The 19937-nt window shown below is 41.4% G+C and overlaps 1 protein-coding gene across 2 annotated transcripts in view; it reads right to left on the bottom strand.

The window, feature by feature from the left end:
- The window catches only part of LOC126213041 (poly [ADP-ribose] polymerase tankyrase-1-like), an 881088-nt gene that overhangs the window by 500411 nt on the left and 360740 nt on the right, over positions 1-19937 (bottom strand). The window lies entirely within an intron of this gene.

The raw sequence follows: 19937 nt of genomic DNA, 5'->3' as shown, positions 1-19937 counted from the left end.
AGTTGCATTGGTGAGATATTTGATTTTTAAACCGGCTGCCCTCAAACCACGCACTCAGTATAGACGTTTCGTGAACAGAAAGTACTAGGAAGACAAGGGACGCGTTTAACGGTTTATCTTTTCACAGCCTAAGCTGTTTTGCCCATAAAAAGATGCGTCGGTGTGATATTTATCTGTAAAAATGGTTTCCTTCGAATCAAGTAGTGAATCGAGGATATTTGGAAAACAGAAGACGCTAGTAAACCAAATGACGAGACAATAAGCTCAGGCTATGTGAAATGCTGTGTATAAAACTAAGAAATAACTGATACTGTGACTTCATTCGAAACACGTAGCACTTTATTTTTGAAAAGGTTCACACTACGTTCTTGTACCGTCGTTGTAATTTATTTTCCGACGGCCACTATACGGAATGTTTAGCTTCGGTGTGGGAGGACCCGTGTTCGACTCCTGGCACCAGCTCGCATTTCTCCTGGGGCGGCGTGGTCTGGAGCGGGGCGCAGCCGCCTCCGTGAGGCCGGGGGCGCGGGGGCGGCGGGGGCGGGCGCCGCCGGCAGTGGCCGCCAGAGGCGCTGGCGTCGCCGTGGGCGGCGTCCACAGCTCCGGGCAGGGCGAGTCGGCGCCTACACGCCAGACACCTGCAGCGTGTGAGTAAGCGGCTCAGACTGCCACCAGTGAAAGTGTTGCCACCGAACGCAACAGGCAGACGGTGGGCGGTGCGGCGGCCACCCCTGCTAACACAACAGGGGCTCCGTGTTCCCCGCACTTACTCCCTGTTGTTGTTGCGGTCTTCAGTCCTGAGACTGGTTTGACGCAGCTCTCCATGCTACTCTATCCTGTGCAAGCTACTTCATCTCCCAGTACCTACTGCAACCTACATCCTTCTGAATCTGTTTAGTGTATTCATCTCTTGGTCTCCCTCTACGATTTTTACCCTCCACGCTGCCCTCCAATACTAAATTGGTGATCCCTTGATCCCTCAGAATATGCCCTACCAACCGATCCCTTCTTCTCGTCAAGGTGCGCCACAAACTCCTCTTCTCCCCAATCCTATTCAGTACCTCCTCATTAGTTATGTGATCTACCCATCTAATCTTCAGCATTCTTCTGTAGCACCACATTTCGAAAGCTTCTATTCTCTTCTTGTCCAAACTAGTTATCGTCCGCGTTTCACTTCCATACGTGGCTACACTCCGCACAAATACTTTCAGAAACGACTTCATGACACTTAAATCTATGCTCGATGTTAACAAATTTCTCTTCTTCAGAAACGCTTTCCTTGCCATTACCAGTCTACATTTTATATCCTCTCTACTTCGACCATCATCAGTTATTTTACTCCCTAAATAGCAAAACTCCTTTACTACTTTAAGTGTCTCATTTCTTAATCTAATTCCCTCAGCATCGCCTGATTTAATTCGACTACATTCCATGATCCTCGTTTTACTTTTGTTGATGTTCATCTTATATCCTCGTTTCAAGATACTGTCCATTCTGTTCAGCTGCTCTTCCAGATCTTTTGCTGTCTCTGACAGAATTACAATGTCATCGGTGAACCTAAAAGTTTTTATTTCTTCTCCATGGATTCTAATACCTACTCCGAATTTTTCTTTTGTTTCCTCTACTGCTTGCTCACAATACAGATTGAATAACATCGGGGAGAGGCTACAACCATGTCTCACTCCCTTCCCAACCACTGCTTCCTTTTCATGCCCCTCGACTCTTTATAAGTGCCATCTGGTTTCTGTACGAATTGTAAATAGCCTTTCGCTTCGTGTATTTTACCTCTGCCACCCTTAGAATTTGAAAGAGAGTATTCCAGTCAACATTGTCAAAAGCTTCCTCTAAGTCTACAAATGCTAGAAACGTAGGTTTCCCTTTCCTTAATCTATCTTCTAAGATAAGTCGTAGGGTCAGTATTGCCTCACGTGTTCGAACACTTCGACGGAATCCAAACTCATCTTCCCTGAAGTCGGCTTCCACCAGTTTTTCCATGTAATTTTCTCACCTGTCTGCGCCTGCTTTCTTTGGCATTGGAATTATTATATTCTTCTTGCAATCTGAGGGTATTTCGCCTGTCTCATGCATCTCTATCACCAGTTGGTAGAGTTTTGTCATGGTTGGCTCTCCCAAGGTTATCACTAAGTCTAATGGAATGTTGTCTACTCCCGGGGTCCTGTTTCGACTCAGGTCTTTCAGTGCTCTGTCAAATTCTTCACTCAGTATCATATCTACCATTTCATCTTCATCTAGGTCCTCTCCCATTTCCATAATATTACCCTGAAGTATACTCCTTCCACCTTTCTGCTTTCCCTTGTTACCTCAGAACCGGATTTCCATCTGAGCTCTTGATATTCATACAGGCAGTTCTCTTTTCTCCCAAGGTCTGTTTAATTTTCCTGTAGGCTGCATCTATATTACCCCTAGTGACATATGCCTCTACATCCTTACATCTGTCCTGTAGCCATTTTTCACTTTTTGTCGATCACATTTTTGAGACGTTTGTATCCCTTCGCGCCTGCTTCATTTACTGCATTTTTATATTTTCTCCTTTCATCAATTAAATTCAATATCTCCTCTGTTACCCAAGGATTTCTACTGGCCCTCATCTTTTTGCTCCCTAAAGACAGAGATAAAATGCGAGAGGCAGCACGTGTCTGTCGCAGTCTGAGCGCAAAGAAACGACAAATTAAAGGAAACGGTGCCGTGGCAGCAATGACGAAAAAGCTGAAAAATGGAGGGAGTGAATACATAACAACAGGTAAGAAAACTGGAAAGTTGCACATGTCATACCAGATTTCCCAGAAGGGCGATAGCAGTAATCCACTAAATTACAGACTCTTTTCCTTAACGTCGATATGCAGCAGGATTTTGCGACATATATTGTGTTCGAACATTACGAGTTACCTCCAAGAGAACGGTCTATTGGCAGGCACTCAACACGAATCTAGACAACATCGTTCGTGTGAAACACAAGTAGCTCTTTACTGACAAAGGATTGAGTGTTGCCGACAAAGAATTTCAAGTCGATTCCCTATTTCTATATTTCAAGAACGCATTTGACACCGTACCTCACAAGCGGCTTGTAATGCAGGCTAGCGTGCTTATGGAATATCGTTTGAGTTACGTGAGTGCGTTCCTGTCTGAGAGGTCACAGTTCGTAGTAACTGCCGGAAAGCCATCGATCACAACAAAAGTGATTTGTGGCGTCCCCCAGTGTAGAGTTACAGGCCCTGTGCTGTTCCTTATCTTTGTAAACGATTTAGGAGACAATGTGGTCAGCTGTCTTAGGTTGTCTGCAGATGACGCTGTCCTTTATCGTCTAGTAAAGTCATCAGAAGACCGAAACATTTAGATAAAACATCTGTGTGGTACGACAATTGGCAGTCGACTCTAAATAATGAAAAGCGTGAGGTCATCCATATGAGTGCTACAAGGAAACCATTACACTATGGTTACACGACAAATCAATCAAATCTACAGACCTAAAATTCCACTAAATAACTGAACTGCGAATGACAGCAACCAGAATGCCAACATGCAAAACAAAAATACTGATAACTTATGTGCAACCTAATGCAGTCAGTGTTGAAATGACTGACTGACCGTTTGGTCGTTTGTTGTTCAAGTCCAAGCAAAAATTTGATGAACTATCCCTCGAGACAGTACTTAATTTGGATATAAAAATTGCACTGTGCAGGCTTTCGCTTCGCCTGTCCGCTGACTGGAACCACCTTTCCGAACTACTTCGGTCATTAAATGAGTTCAACCCAGAGAGATACCATGAACAGCTAGTTTGACAATTTTTGAACACCTATTGTGTTCGGGTTAATGACTTTTCTGGAGACTAGAAATCTACTCTGTAGGAATCAGCATGGGTTTCGAAAAAGACGATCGTGTGAAACCCAGCTCGCGCTATTCGTCCACGAGACTCAGAGAGCCATAGACACGGGTTCCCAGGTAGATGCCGTGTTTCTTGACTTCCGCATGGCGTTCGATACAGTTCCCCACAGTCGTTTAATGAACAAAGTAAGAGGATACGGACTATCAGACCAATTGTGTGATTGGATTGAAGAGTTCAACCATTTGCAAACCTCAGTTTTTTTCTCTGGAGTACACCCTCCAGAATTCTCCATGGCTTCCTTTACAGCTTGTTCAGTGTATGGACTGAATATCAGGGATAGGCCACAAGCCTCTCACTCCCCTCATGACCACAGCTTCCCCTTTAATACCCATTGACTCTAGAAACTAAATTCCAGTTTCTGTAAAAATTAAAACATCTCATTCCCTATATTTTCCCCTGGTTATCCTCAGTTTCAAAAAGTGTGGTAAACATTGTAAGAAGCTACAGACACTTTGAACACAGATTTAATAGTTGCCTCATGTTCCTGTAGTTCTCCAGAACCCACACTGATCTTCCCTGAGATCAGCTTCTTCTAGTTTCCCTATCCTTCTGTAAATGTCAGTATTTTGCAACCATGGCTCATTAAACCGATAGGTGATCAATGACACTTGATAGCATGTGCCTTCTACAGAACAGGAATAACTAAATTCTTCTTGAAGTGTGATGGTATTAAACATATCTGTGTTTGCATATCATGTTGAGTAGTTCTGTCACATTTGCCTCTCACTATAATTGAGACAGCATAAATAGATCACTGAGAGCTTGCAGTGCTGTCGCTAGCTTTAAACTGGAGTGCTAATGGCCGCAGGCAAAAACAGTAGCAGCCTACAGAGCTGACAACACTGAGGTTTGACTCAAGACTAAAACAATGAAAAAAATCGAGAATTTCTGAAAAATTATCAGGTATTTCCTGGTTTTCTACCCGATGCGAAAATTGCCGGGTTTTTCCCGGATGGTATACACCCTGAAGACGCAATAGATACCTTCACTGCTCGATAACAGCGGTGATGTTTTTGATGACAGCGCCACGGAGACAGAGTTACCAGACAGTTTTCCGATCTTCCTTCACAGGGGAAGTCAAAGCAAACACGCAAGAATTCGAATCGACAACAACTGCCGACTTGAGTAATTCAGAAGCGAATATTCCTCGTGTAGGAAAACAGCTTAATCCACAAGGAAGGCAAAGCCTGCGGTCCAGATTGTATACCAGTCTGTTACTCTCACAGTATGCTGTTACAATAGCTCCACACTTAGCAACCATATACAACCTCTCGCTGGCAGAAAGCTCTCCGTACCCAGCAGAATCTAAAGTTGCGCAAGTCACACCAATAGCCAAGGAACGAGATAAGAGTAATCCACCGAATAACAGACCCACATCACTAACCTCGGTTTGCAGTAGTATTTTGGAACATATACTGCGCTCGAACACCATCAACCACCTCGAAGAATAAGATTTATTTAGAAACAGCCAGCCCGGAATCAGAAAACAACGCTCTTGTGAAACAAAACTAGCTCTTTATTCCCTCGAACTAATGAGTGCTATTGACAAGGGACGTCAATTAGATTACGTAGTTTTTAGGTTTCCATATCGCTTCTAACACCGTCCCTTCTAGTTAAATTGCGCACCTGTGGAGTTGTGTGACTGGATTCGTGATTTCTCGTTAGTAAAGTCACAGTTGGTAGTAACCGACGGAAGGTCATCGAGTAAAACAGAAGTAACGACTGGCGTTCTCCAAAGTAAGTGTTAAGAGGCCCTCTGCTGTTGCTGGTCTCCGTACACCACTTACGAGACAATCTGAGCAGTGCTCTTAGATAGTGTCTAGCTGGTGCAACCACTTACCGTCATGTAATGTCATCAGATGACCAAAACGAATTGCACAACGATTTAGACAAGATATCCGAATGGTGCAACAAGTGGCAATCGACTATAAATCATGGAAAGTGTGAAGTCGTCCACATGAGCACGACAAAGAAACGACTAAGATGATAAATCACAAAAATCTGAGGAATATAAATTCAGCTAAATACTTAGGAATTAAAGTTGTTAATACCTTAAATTGGAACGATGACATGGATAATGTTGTGCAGAAAGCAAGCTAGAGACTACGATTTACTGACAGAAGAAGTAGAAAACGTGACAGGTATACTAAAGAGACCGCCCACACTACACTTGTACGCCCCCTTCTCGAGTACTGCTGTGCAGTGTGGGACCCGCCTCAGACAGGATTCACGGAAGCGATCGAAAAAGTTCAAAGAAGGGCAGGTTGTCTTGTATTACCGCGAAATGGGTGAGACAGCACTACGGATATGATACAGCAATTAACATGACAGCCGTCAAAGCGAAGCCGTTTCTTGCTACGGCAGGACCTTCCCATGCAATTTCAATCGCCAGCATTCTCCTCAGAGTACGATAATATTTTTTTGGCGCCCACCTACAAAGGTAGAAATGATCTTCATAATGAAACAAGACAAGTCAGAGCTCACACAGGGAGATGTAAGTGTTTGTTTCTCCCGCGACTGTTCGAGAGTGGAACGGTAGGGGAGTAGCTTAAAGGTGGTTCGATCAACCCTCCGCCAGGCACCTAAATGTGAATTGCAGAGTAATCATGTAGATGTAGATCAGGATCTGCACGGCCCCTCTTACACTGGAAATGAGCCACACTCTGAGAAAGAATGTTACCACGCGCTTGCTGCTACTTCCGAGGCATCGTGCAACACGCCCTTCAGCTGCCACCTTTCTGTTTAGGAGCGCGCAGTCTGTTTTCCGACTAATCGTCCAGTCACCTATGTTTACTGTTTACGTTATTCGCAGTCTGCTCCGAAGTATTTAACGGGTTCGTCTGCAGGCATCTGAGCAGAGTTATCGAAATGAAAGATATCGCATCCTCCAGCCACGCCACAGCAGCCTCTAATGTAACAAATATGAGTCACAGAGCGGGGTCATCGAGTACATCAATTACCACGTTACGTGTTTTACGGCGAAGCCTTACAAGCTTTGGAGCCTTCTGCAAGTAGCGGAAACCGGTAAATACACCTGTTGCACATGAATAATAGTGGTAAACGAAATAAATGGTACTTATTCTCGATAATTCCTGTCGTTCCCATCGCTAGTGGAACCAACACGACAATATCAGTCAGCTTTTAGAGTAATTTACCCGAGATTTTGGGGGCAGAGCGTGCCCAAGTCAGGTTCCTGATACAGAGAATAATTTTTACCAGATGTCTTACTTACGTTGTGGGAAAGTGTATTTGCTGCTTCTTAAAGGTCACGCATTTTCTTTGGCCTCCAGGATTCTCACCTCTTTTTTGGTTGATTCTTTTACTGGTAATTCAGGGTGTAAAAATATGCTTTTCCACGGGTGAAAATACACTTTTTCCGTGCTAAGTGACGGTAGGTTTCCAGTAAATTTTCCCTCGGAACTGTAAAACTTATCAATCCTTTGAATGGTTTACGGTTTATACACTGGCGTGGAACTTCCTGGAAAAAATGGAACGGGGAGAGAAGTTTTTGAACGGCCTTTCATTTGCAGCAGCATATAGGCCTACGCTGCATATTTTCGTATTACGAAACTATAAATTCGAATTGCACCAAACACGGCACCCTAGTTTCCGGAGCTTTGAAATCGAGATTGCGATGTCATGGCACGTGACTTGGCCAGCCAATGACAGCAGACATTCGGAGAATAGGACACACGCTGTATTAAGCCAATAGCCATCACTTACGTAGGGCGTACACAAAAATAGGAAAAGTTAGGGGTTTACTTTAATATACGTAGTGTAGCAACAAGAAAAGCCAAGCTTTCACATACAATATTGGTCTCTAACATTAATAAGCTACAAGGGAAGCTAATCTTTCACACCTAATATTGATCTTTATTGCGTGTGTTATACTTAAGGTACTTCACACAAATGTGGCAGTAAATTTAAAATAATGTAAATGTCTGGTCTTCTGGGTCGAAATTCTTCTACGTGGTTGGTCCTGAAAGTGTTCCGTTTTAAACGAGAGTCAAACGGTCTGTGATTTAAGAAATTCATCCCACTTTCTCACACGTAATATAATTCATCCTGCGTAGTAACATATTTACTTTGAAAGTAACACTTTTCCAACCACCATTCGCAAAACTATCCCGAGACTGTCACAAATACCTTCGGCTTAGCAGTTGCCAGAGAGCGCCAGAAAACAGGCATTACTGCGCGTGCGCAGCTGCAGTGACGTAGGAAGGCCGCATGTTTGTGTGTATAAAGCACAAAGAGGTGTTACATTACGCCATAAAAGAAACAGGACGTCAGAGGATACTCCGAGTGCATCGGAATTTCGTAAACTATACTAACGTGAATACTTCGGTCTGAAGTGCACACTGTTTCTTGCAGATTCACAATTAAGTAGGTCCCACCTGACATTAAGCTTTTCGGTGTGGTTTTTGGGACGTAAGTTTTCTTTGAGTAGCAGTACTGTAGCATCTCATGTTTTTTTCTCTTCATTATGACATAATGCCATACATGGCAGAACATGAAAACGTGCACTTTACATTCAACGAACAGCTGTGGAATGAAACACTTCGTTTCAAATAAATTGACTTCCTCAGCGAGAATAGTAACGCCAAATTTGTTTAGCAAACTGACAACAATAACTTCATCGTTCTGCAAATAGATTAATGCTTGACTGCCAAAAACTTTGAAATAAAATCCAGAAAACTGAAACTAATAATATATATTCGCCTTCACTAAATATGTGAATGTATCTCAATTCGCTTGATAGCTCCCGGTCTCATAAATACGTATTGTGTTCATTTGACGTGGGAGCTGTAAATGAAGAGGAAGCAGCGAAATCACTGAACTCAAGCACGGGTCACGTGGACACTACCCCCCTACTCCCCCCCCCCACCCCTTTCTCTACAACTCGGATAACTCTGCGCATGTGCGAATGCGGCAGCCAGGGCGCGCGATACAGCTAACGGCCGGAGATAGTGATGGGCTAAACAGCGATTTTCCGATATCAGTGATTTCTGTGAATGCTACTTTTCAGCATCTGTTATTCTTAACTGTGATTTGTCGCAGTTAAGAGTCGCAGTTAAGGACCCTAGGTCGTGTATCCCTCCGCCACTGCCATTTCTGTGATTTCTGTGACTCCTGCGATTTCTGCGACTTACCACCGTATGAAAAAGTTACATCTGTCCACACAGAAAATTGCACCTCAACAAACCTGTCATTGGTAAGTATGTTTTACGTTTGTTCTTCCGTTGGCTTTAATCTTGTATTGAAGAAACAACTGTGAAAATATTAATAGTGTAATTAATATGTAAGTAGCCATACAGTAGCGTAATAGTTCGTGTTTATAAAATGAATTCTAACATATTGTTATGTTCACAGGTACCCGAACTACATTTCAGTCACTCAGTAAAGTGATAACTCAAAATATCATTGTCAACAGATCTGGAGAAATTGCCACTGCGTCTTTAGACCGTTTTCGTCAGACGAGAGGTTAGTTTCTAAGCGTTTCGATGGACTTAATTACTTCAGTGAGATCGTTCTTGCAAATGTGAAATATACCCCATTGAGTAGCTTTCATTACAGCAAATATTAGCAATCTACTCTATCAATGATATTGCTTGTAATTAGTGACAGCAAAAATTGTTTGATAATCCTTGTGATTTTCCAGACACAGTTCTGACTCTGATTACTGGTTGCTGTACGTATGTATCCACATCAAGGCTGTTGAGAGAGACTCGTGAAGATTCAAGACAGCCCTTAGAAGATTTTGCAGTTTAAAAGTGACATAATTGTGAAATGTGTGTGCAGATGAGTGATTAAACTGTGTTTTATTGAAGTTGTTGTGCGATTTTAAAGGAATAATAAATGTTAAATACAGTGAGTGAATAATGAAAATGTCATTTTCCAAGCCGTCCTATACCCGTAATTTTCCGCCACTTACTTACTGGTAAACACTTGTTGGAGAGTGACATGCCCCCCCCCCCTCCCCTTCTCCACAATCTTGGCGTGACACTGACCTGTAACATATCCCAAAGTCTACAATATGCATCTTGAGGCTGTTGATGTGAAAGTGGGAAGTACAGATCTTCCAGTTGAATCAGGAATAGCTCAAGTGCATTACTTGAAAGTAACACAGGAAAAGCTTACTGGTGTAGGTGGTTGTAGTGACCGCAAAAAGTTCTTGTGTGTGAAGTTGCCATGTAGAACACCAGGTGTAAAACTTTTATCCCGAATCTTGAACTGTGTCAGAACAAAAGTGAGGCATTCATATGACTCAATAATGTTTTCATTTCACTACACTTATACAGATGTCTGAGTTCTGCTGTGTTAACATTGCAAAGTCCTGTAGGCATGTGGAGTATTAAGCAAAACTGTCATATTGGATGCATTATCAAACACATTTGTTACGTTACTTGATATTTTCAGGAGAAAAAGGCAATGTTGCTTCTTATTAATATAATACATTCAGAGTCACAGCAGTATTTGACCAGCCATAACTGGTGCTGAATGTGCATGTCGTAATATAATGTGAAGGGCTTATCTCAGTAGTGGTAAAAGTCCATTACCCCCACTTTTCTGTCTATAATGCTTCTGGAATTAATGATCCAAACAAACATAAATAAAGGTTCATCTCTAGCAAGAAGCTATATACTTGAATATTTCTGGTATCTCAACTGCAGATTTTTCAGCGCTCATTTAACTTTACGACTCTGTACCTCAAAATGAACAAAAATGGACTTGTACCACTATTGAAATAAGCCCTTCATACGCACACACAGCACATCCATCTCATGAGGCACAAGGCTCTCATAATGAAGTACGTACGTCGGTTAACAGATGGCACTGTTTACTGCGCTTTTTAGTTGTTACTTGCGACTTCTAGCCGCAACTTGTCACTAAAATCGCAGAAAGCAGTACGGAATTCGGCCAACAGATGGTTCACGGCGTTGAATGTGAAATGCAACTTGCGACTGTAAAGTTGTTATTGTGATATCTGTGACTTCTCAATCACTGTGATTTCTAACAGATACGCGATTTCCTGCCCACCACTAGCCGGAGCAGTCCGAGCAGCGGTGGGCGGGGGAAGGTACTGCTCGCAGGCGAGTCAACTGCGCATGCGCATCAGCCCGAAGGCGACTGCGCAGACGAACCTGACGTAAGCAGCTGTGACGTCAGGACCACAGGAACGAGTTTACTGTTACGAAGTATCACATCGTCTTCGCCCTAAGGCCTTTGACATATTTTTAGCTGTATTTTCTTGTTGTAAATGGCGCACTTCCTTTTTAACTAAAGGTTTATGTTTTTCCCTCCCGTTTATGTTTCATTGCTGCAGTGTTATTCTCCAGTAGCGGGATACAGTAGCATTCTTTGCCACAGAATCAGTTCCTACCAGCTAAAATTACAAAAATTTATGTGAAAACTAAAACGATGAAAAAATTCCCGGGTTTTTCCCAGATTTCCGGTTGTCCTGGGTCGTATACAGCCTGTAATTTTTCAACACCCGTTCTTTGTACAAATATTTACTCCTTACTTTTCTTTCGAGCGTTTTTTTCCGCGCGAGACCCCCATTTGGTACGAAATCTCCGTACATATTTCTGAATGTAGCCACCACTCCGAAGAAAGCAATAAACACACCGTAACTTGCCACCCGAGACTGCTACACTTAACTATTTCCTGTACGATGTTAATGAGCCGACGCACCACAATCCCTCCTGCTTGTTCTTCGTACGTCTCTCGCTGATATGGCCACTTGGGCAGTTCTTGCAGCAGAATGGATAGCTATTTAGATGCAAGCAGGCGATCTGTGTGTGTAATTTGGTGGTGAGAGTAGTTAACCCATTTGAAGTAAATTACAAGACGCCATCAGAGTACATTTATTAAAGAATGCAGTAAAACAGTTAGCATTTACATAGGTGAAACGGTTCATCACACGAAGTTACTAAAGATCGTGACATGTGTGTGTGTCGCAGGAGTTTTAAAGTCAGCCATGTGCCGAGATGAAATCTTTATCAGAGCCCAAAGACGACACTGCAGTTGTGAAAATAACTTTTACAGTCAACGGCGAATGTATACATATATTATTGAAAACGGGTTCCCTTTTATGCTGAAACACTAATTTTTGTTGTTACCGAAACATGTTTCGGCACCTCTGTGCCATCCAGAGTGAGATCTGGTTACTGTAAGCTGTAGAAAGTCAACGTATTTTATGTTTTACCTGATCTAACATAGTGAGACGTAAAGAAAGATTTTGTTCGTTTCTCTTCTTACCGTAATTTTCACATTACACAGTTTAGCAAGACAATCTGTATGGCGTCCTGCAATGATTGCTTGTCATCTGCAAACCAAACGCTGGAAATGTGAAATTTATCAGCAAGTTAACACATCTGTTGATTATTAAACGTCATGATTTTGGCGTATAAAAATATTTTGCTTACATATTTGTTATTAGTCAGGTTTTGTTGCGACATTCTTCTTTTGCATTCTGAGGGCACTACACACACACACACACACACACACACACACACACACATTGTTGTGTTTGCTAACGCCGTTGGCGTTCATTTGTTGTCGAGAGTATTCGGTGACGAATTTGAATTTTGTTTACACTCTCTCTCTCTCTCTCTCTATGCACGCGCGCTCGCGTGCGTGCGTGTGCATGTGTTCCTTTTATCTCCACTAATTTGCTGGTTTAATTTCTCGTCCATATGGGACTTGCCACTATTTTCCTCTGGTATATGTTTTATTGTGTGTGGCTGCTTTGTGTAATGGTGTTTGCTTACGGATGTTCTGTTCAATCTGTGGAGTCCGAATCTGAAGTTCATGCACCACCGGGTGATTCGGCAGTTTGTGAACGGCGATGCTTCGTGCCTGTCGGTTTCCCGAATATTGTGAAGCCATGTGTGGCGTTTCTCTTTCGAACGGCGAGATTCAGAAAATTTAGTGTGTTTTCTGTTTCCGATCATAACCTGGTGTGAATGTGTGGGTGTAAGTTGTTTGTTTCGCCGTGTAGCGGTTACACACGAGACCGCCTGCTGCGCCACAGGTGGGCCCTGGTGGCCGATGCTGACTGAGGGGAAGTTGCAGGTCCGCCTCGCAGCCGAGCACTGGAGGCTGGCGGGCGCGAGTCTCTCTCGCGGTCCCACGGCTGGCTCGCGAGCCCTCACCCCAGCCACTCACCGTCACGCCACTGCCGGCACATGCGCGGGGAACGCCTTCTCGCTCACCGCCGCCGCCGCCGCTGCTGTATTCTGCACTGTTCCCTTAGCTGCAGAGTCACATTGAAACGTAAAACCTGGAAAAATAAGTTGCTGTGGATAGGGAAAGGAACCTCACACGCTCAATCCGCCCAGTTCACTTTCGGCTTCAACATTTTATGAGTCTTTGACATCGGTTGACGCTTTATACAGGGTGATTCAAAAAGAATACCACAACTTTAGGAATTTATAACTCTGCAACGACAAAAGGCAGAGCTAAGCACTATCTGTCGGCGAATTAAGGGAGCTATAAAGTTTCATTTAGTTGTACATTTGTTCGCTTGAGGCGCTGTTGACTAGGCGTCAGCGTCAGTTGATCCCAAGATGGCGACTGCTCAACAGAAAGCTTTTTATGTTATTGAGTACAGCAGAAGTGAATCGACGACAGTTGTTCAGCGTGCATTTCGAACGAAGTATGGTGTTAAACCTCCTGATATGTGGTGTATTAAACGTTGGTATAAACAGTTTACAGAGAATGGGTGTTTGTGCAAAGGGAAAAGTTCTGGACGGCCGAGAACGAGTGATGAAAATGTAGCACGCATCCAGCAAGCATTTGTTCACAGCCCAGGAAAATCGACTCGCAGAGCTAGCAGAGAGCTGCAAATTCCACAATCGACTGTATGGAGAGTCCTACGAAAAAGGTTATATATGAAACCTTATCGTCTGAAATTGGTTCAAGCACTGTCTGCAGCTGATAAGATTAAAAGAATCGATTTCTGTGATTTTATCCTTGCTCAAATGGAAACAGATGAATCTTTCGTTTCAAAGATTGTGTTTAGTGATGAAGCAACTTTCCACACTAACAGGAAACAACTCAGTATGAACGTGGTTCGCCTAAGGTGAACGTTTCCTGTGCCATATCAGCCAATAAAGTTTTTGGTCCCTTTTTCTTCGAAGGTGCTACTGTAACTGGACTACAGTGTCTGGAGATGTTAGAGAATTGGCTGTTCCCTCAGCTCCAACAAGAAGCACAACAATTCATATTTCAGCAGGATGGAGCGCCACCACATTGGCACTTCTAGCGTTAAAAGGTTTTTTGGCTTTTCACATTTAACCAAATATAACATTGATGATGATATTTCATGGCAATTTTTGCCGACAAGATAAAGAATGCAACCTTTTAACACTAGATTGCGTACTCACGGCAGTTCTCCTTGGCCGTTTTTTGGTACGACTTGGAAAGAGAGAAAAATTAATGAATGATCGACGATGCGTCGGTTCTCGATTGTGTTTAGGAGACGTACGGTTTGATTGCGTGAAAATAGTTTCTCAAATGACCTCTTAACCCGGATTGCTTTCACGCAATCAGACTCTTCAATGAAATTACCTAAGGGACCTATTTGAATAATAAAAAAATGCGAAACAGTGAAATTTTGTAAAAAAAATTGTCAGATCGGAAATTGAACACATTAATGGTCTCCCAAATACAATCGAGACACCACGATAGAGAGCGAACCTGTAACAAAGTTCATTTAAACATAAACAGTATTTGTGGTTAATTTAAAGAAAAGAATAAGCATAGATTTTCTGTACAGTGAAGCATCAATATATTCTCAAAGAAGAAAGGCGTTAAACTATAAACATTAACAAATTTACAATGAATACAAAACTTACACTTTTATGTTTTTCTCATACGTGGAACAGTCCAACAATCACTGCTTTTGTATGTGTGATATTTTGTAAAAATTAAATGTCCTGGCATGCGCGTAAGTATTTTTTATCGTCACAAAGTTTACAAAAGCGTTTTTGTTTTCTTGGTGATAACGTGGTTTTTCACACCAAAAGAAATATAACTTGTAGCGGTGCTACACAACACGTCTTAACAAGTCGGCAACCAAACATCAAAGGTAATGAAGTACATGTTAACATGTCGGCGACCAGAAGTACAACTAACTATAAAGACTCTAGAATTTTCCTAACAAATGATAAATTGTTCTTTCTTCTGTTTCGCAGCTTCTTGCTATCAAGCGCTGCGGCAATGATTTTAAATATCTGCGCCCAGCAAGTCATAGTGTTTAAAAGTACCTTGGTATAGGCGCACGTTATCAACAGATTTCGTTTCTTTACTCTCGCCTTGTCATGCTTAGTATCATTACAAACTACAGCTCGGTGGCTATCCTTTTCTCATATGCAAAATGCCTGAAATCCAATAATATCACATTGCTTCCCGCGTGAGGAGCGATGACTCCGTCAGGATCATCGCGACTCACGCGTAGTCGTGATATTATTGCTTTCGTGAAACAAGTTAGTATTACTTGCAAAAATTCTATACAATAGATTTTACACACTACATCAGGCAAAGTGGTTAACATACAGAGTATCAGGTAAGTATATTCATACGACTGAAATTGATAGTAACTTGTCCATATGGTAACTACATGACAATTGAACTGTGCTCTTTCTAATGTATTGTACAAGGATAACAAACGTTCATTTCTCGGTAAAAGATAATGAAATTAAAATAAAGATACACATACATAGATACATTATACATGGCATAATAAATATTAAAAAATAACAAAGAAATTAATTATTTGACTTCGCAGGAAGTCTGGGTGCTGTGTGCACTCGTGGAAAAAATATGTTACAAAAAATTGACATTCTTGTTTTACAATGACATATTACAGGAATATTTTTGTCGTTGTTTCGTCGAAGATTTCTTGCAGTAAATACGAAGCACTTTACTTATTTGTGGCTTTCATGACCGGAAAAAAAAAATGTTTCACTACACTTGGGTAGGTATGAGTTGCACTGGGAGTGGTAGAACTTCGGGTATAAATGATAGCACTGCACTTGAGTGGGGAAATTGATTACACTTTCACAGTGGAGGAAAAGTAGGGCATCAGTTTCACTGTGGAAGTTGGAGTAGTTGTCCGGGTGTGATGTTGCGTTGGAAATACGTCGTGGGTAAGGAACTGGAAGACTGGTTCTGCAACATGTTGAGCCTTATGGTGGCGGTCTCTATTTCACTTGATACATGTCCGTGCTTCCATTTATGTTTTCGTACATGAAAAATACAGAAAAAAAATCTGTATTAGAATAACTTAATCTATAAGAAAATTGGATTAGGTAAGGATAAGAATTGTTTATGTACATAAGGTCTCATTCTCTTAGGAATGCTTAATTCTCACATTTATCTATTTTTCTGGTTTTATTTGGTTAGACACGTTTTCGTCATTACTCGGCCTGGTCAGTTAATTCGGTAGCAAATGTCAAAATCGAGCTTAAGACTCTTCCGATTAGTGTCTTAATAATTTCACAAGGTACATGAGTGCTTAATTCATTGCTTTGTCATATTTTATTTTGAATGCATTTCAAACACATTTGACATCCGCGCTCGTTGTGCAAAGAAAATTGATTGTTGAGCGCTCAGCGTTCACAGTGTTAAGTCCGTTGGTCACAATCACGTGATAATAACTTGACAGTCCCACAACGCTAGCAGCAGTACTCTGCGAGAAGCAGAGCATTTGGTGTCTGCTAGCCGTGGTCTGAGTTTTTACACAGTTTTTCATCGACTCTGGATTACGGAAGCTGCCAGATGCGGCGACTCCCGCAGCTGTTTCGAAGAATGTGTCCGTGGAAAGGCGTACAGTACCGTATGTGGTAAGTACAACACTTATTCACTTTCACTCTTCGGCTTTCTACATCGTGGTACAGGTACTTATAACATTACTTCACACGCGGTATTTCACACGTGTCCTTGGAGTTATCATCTTTTCAGTTCACACGTTATTGTTAATTCGTGTTCACATTTATTTGGTCGTCATGTTAAGGTTCACACGCACCACTTTTATACGTGTCCATTAATTACTTGTCTATAGTCGGTTCACACGCAGCAGCATATACGTGTCCATTTATTACTGACTGCATTATTACTACAAAGTACAGTTAACATTTAGTATACATATCATGTCTAAAAATTATTTACAAAGAAATATTTAGTCTCTGTGACTACAAGGCCTGACGAAAAGCGTGTCTCTTTTTCGTAGTTTGTGCTTCCAAGGCACTTTAGGTTTACACTTTGTTCGAAATCTTGTTATTCTTTTCTTTTTACAATAGCTACTCTTTTCTCAAGTTCAGCTCTTTTATTTTCTCTGTATTACGTCGTTAGTTTGAAGACATAATCAATGTGGCTTCGTTTACGTGATGAACAGCTCGTGTTCAAACTACCATTAGGGAAATTGGGAAGCTTGGTGTACCCTGTCGTGCAATTGCACATAACAAATCTTAATTGAACTCGCAATTTGCGGAGAATAAGCATAGCCCGTCGACAACCAATGTGTCACGTCTATCCATTCGTATAGCCTGTATGTATCAATCATGCAACCAGCCCGTAAAATTCACTTCTCTACTGGATAAGGTAGGATGGTAAGGATACTGGTTAGAGGAAAACACAAAAGACTTTTATGGAGTGAAGAGATTTGAAGGCAGAGTGTTAATGACGTATGATATGATGAGCTTAACATAAATTATTATCACCCAAGTTTTTCATGACAAATAGTATAATTAAATCGACACAGTAGTTTCCTTGTCGTCTGATCCAGCTCTCTAAACAATTTTCTATGCATATCTAAAATTACTTAAACCATGCATTAGCAGTGAACTGTGTCTGTTAACTGTCTTCTGTTCCATGTATCGTAAAATTGGTTTTCTAAAAAAAATCGTCATACCTCGAGGATCTGAAATAGATATTTCTAGTACTAAATTAGTTTATTTATAAATGATCTTTGTAAGTATTTCAGCTGCATTTTGCCGAGAAATTGTTATGAGCGTATACGGTTTTCTCCGTATTATAATAAAATAATTGAGTTGCGCACTTCTTTCCTGCTACCTGGATCGTTATTGACTTACTTGATTCTTATATGCTAAGCTGCTGCTTTTTTGCCTGCTGCGTTTCATAGGTGGTCTCAAAAAATTTGTTGTCACACACTCCTTACGCATAACATAATATTTACCTCATTAGAGTAAGCGACCTCAATCATTTTTTTTTAACCTACGAGCAATCATTCTGGTCTGAATGATCATTTTAATTTATTTCATTCAAGAGGAGAGAGCTTTGCTATACTTAAAACTAGTGATAGCAGGTGGCACTTAGCACATCCCTACCATAATATTTATTTGTCAGCTCTTTCGGCTGTGGCCGTTCATGGCTCAATTAACTTAAAACTAACTTACATCTAAGGCAAATCTTGGTCTCCTACAATAAATGTGTTTTACTTAAGGTGCTCATATAAATTACTTATCTTGTTGTGGCAGGTCGACAGGGTGTTAGTCCTGTGCACTACTTACATACGTTGGTACTTCACACATAGTATGACAACTTATAGTGTGTGTATATTTTATTTTAGAAGCTTAACTTGACAGATATTTTCAATGGTTGACTCGGTATTTCTTCAAGTCTGCGTGATGAAACAATCCTTTTATTCGTCCAGATACAGGGTCAGCTAATAGATAGCAACCAATGTGCGGCTTTCTTAATATAATATATGGTCCTTCATACAAGTGCTGCCACTTGCGATTCTTATGATGAATCAAAGATGGTTTGAAGTGGGTCTTTTATAGCACTCGTTCATTTATACGATACGATAAGACTTTGCTAATGTGTTTGTCATGCGCCTTTTTTCTTAGGTTGGCATGAGTGGTTAAAGATATGAGAGCTTGTCTTAACTTGTCGTCTAATGTTACTTCAGGGTGTTGTAATTTTGGGATGGGGTCTACCCATTCATTTCTTTCTAATCGTTTAGAGACTAGTTCTGATGGTGTGAAACCAGTTGATGTGTGAGGTAAATTATTAACAATCTCTTCAAAGGGTGTGACGAAATCAATCCACCGTGTCTGCTGGTTTGGAATATACGTTCATATGAAACGATTGAACTCTTTGAATACTCTTTCTGTGGGATTACTTTGCGGTCGATACCGGGATATCAAAATTTGTCTGATGTTGTTGGTTACAAGGAAATTCCTCCATCGTTTTCCCACGAAAGTTGATGCGTTATCAGATAACATGGCTTCAGGCTTGCCAAAGCGAGGAAAATAGTCTTTCTCAATGTGTCTAATTAGTGGAAGTATATTAGATGACTTCATTGCATAGAGTCTCACGTGTTTGGTAAAAAGATCTAACAATACGACCAGATACTTCACACCACCTCTTCCCTGAGGAAGTGGACCTGCATAATCCAAACTGACGATTTGGTTTGGTCTTTCTGTACGTATCGGGTTTAAAGGTAAGGCATTTGACAAGTTGAAAGGTTTCGCCTTTTGGCAAATGGAACAATTTCTTAATAATTGGTGCAGCTTCTTGTGAAGATTAGGTACATAGCAGTATGTTGAAATCTTGCGTTTGCATTTTTCTGGGCCATAGTGACCCCAGGAGAGGTGAGTGTACCAAATGAGATGTTCAACATAATCTTTAGGAATACAGACACACCACCTTCCTGTCAACAGAGAAGTTCGGTGAAACAAAACTCCATTGTGTACTTTATAAAATTTTGACAACGAGTGATCAGGGTTGTTTTGAAGAAGCTGTTTAATTTCTAGCCAATTGCGATCTGTGTCTTGAAGAGTATCCGTTTGACGGCAAAGACGAAGAAAGTAACTCCGATGTAGAGGATCTTTCATAAGAAGAATTTTGTGATTAGAAATCTGTTCTATTAATTCAGTAGGCTCCGGCAATCCTTCCGGCATACGTGACAATGCATCAGCAATGATGTTATTCTTGCCCTTTACGTAAATAATTTCAAAATCATACTCTTGTAGAAATAAACACCATCGAGTAAGCCAAGGATGAT

The sequence above is a fragment of the Schistocerca nitens genome, chromosome 11, assembly GCF_023898315.1.
Source record: "Schistocerca nitens isolate TAMUIC-IGC-003100 chromosome 11, iqSchNite1.1, whole genome shotgun sequence".
NCBI lineage: Eukaryota > Metazoa > Arthropoda > Insecta > Orthoptera > Acrididae > Schistocerca > Schistocerca nitens.
This window is presented reverse-complemented; position numbering and strand designations above follow the sequence as displayed.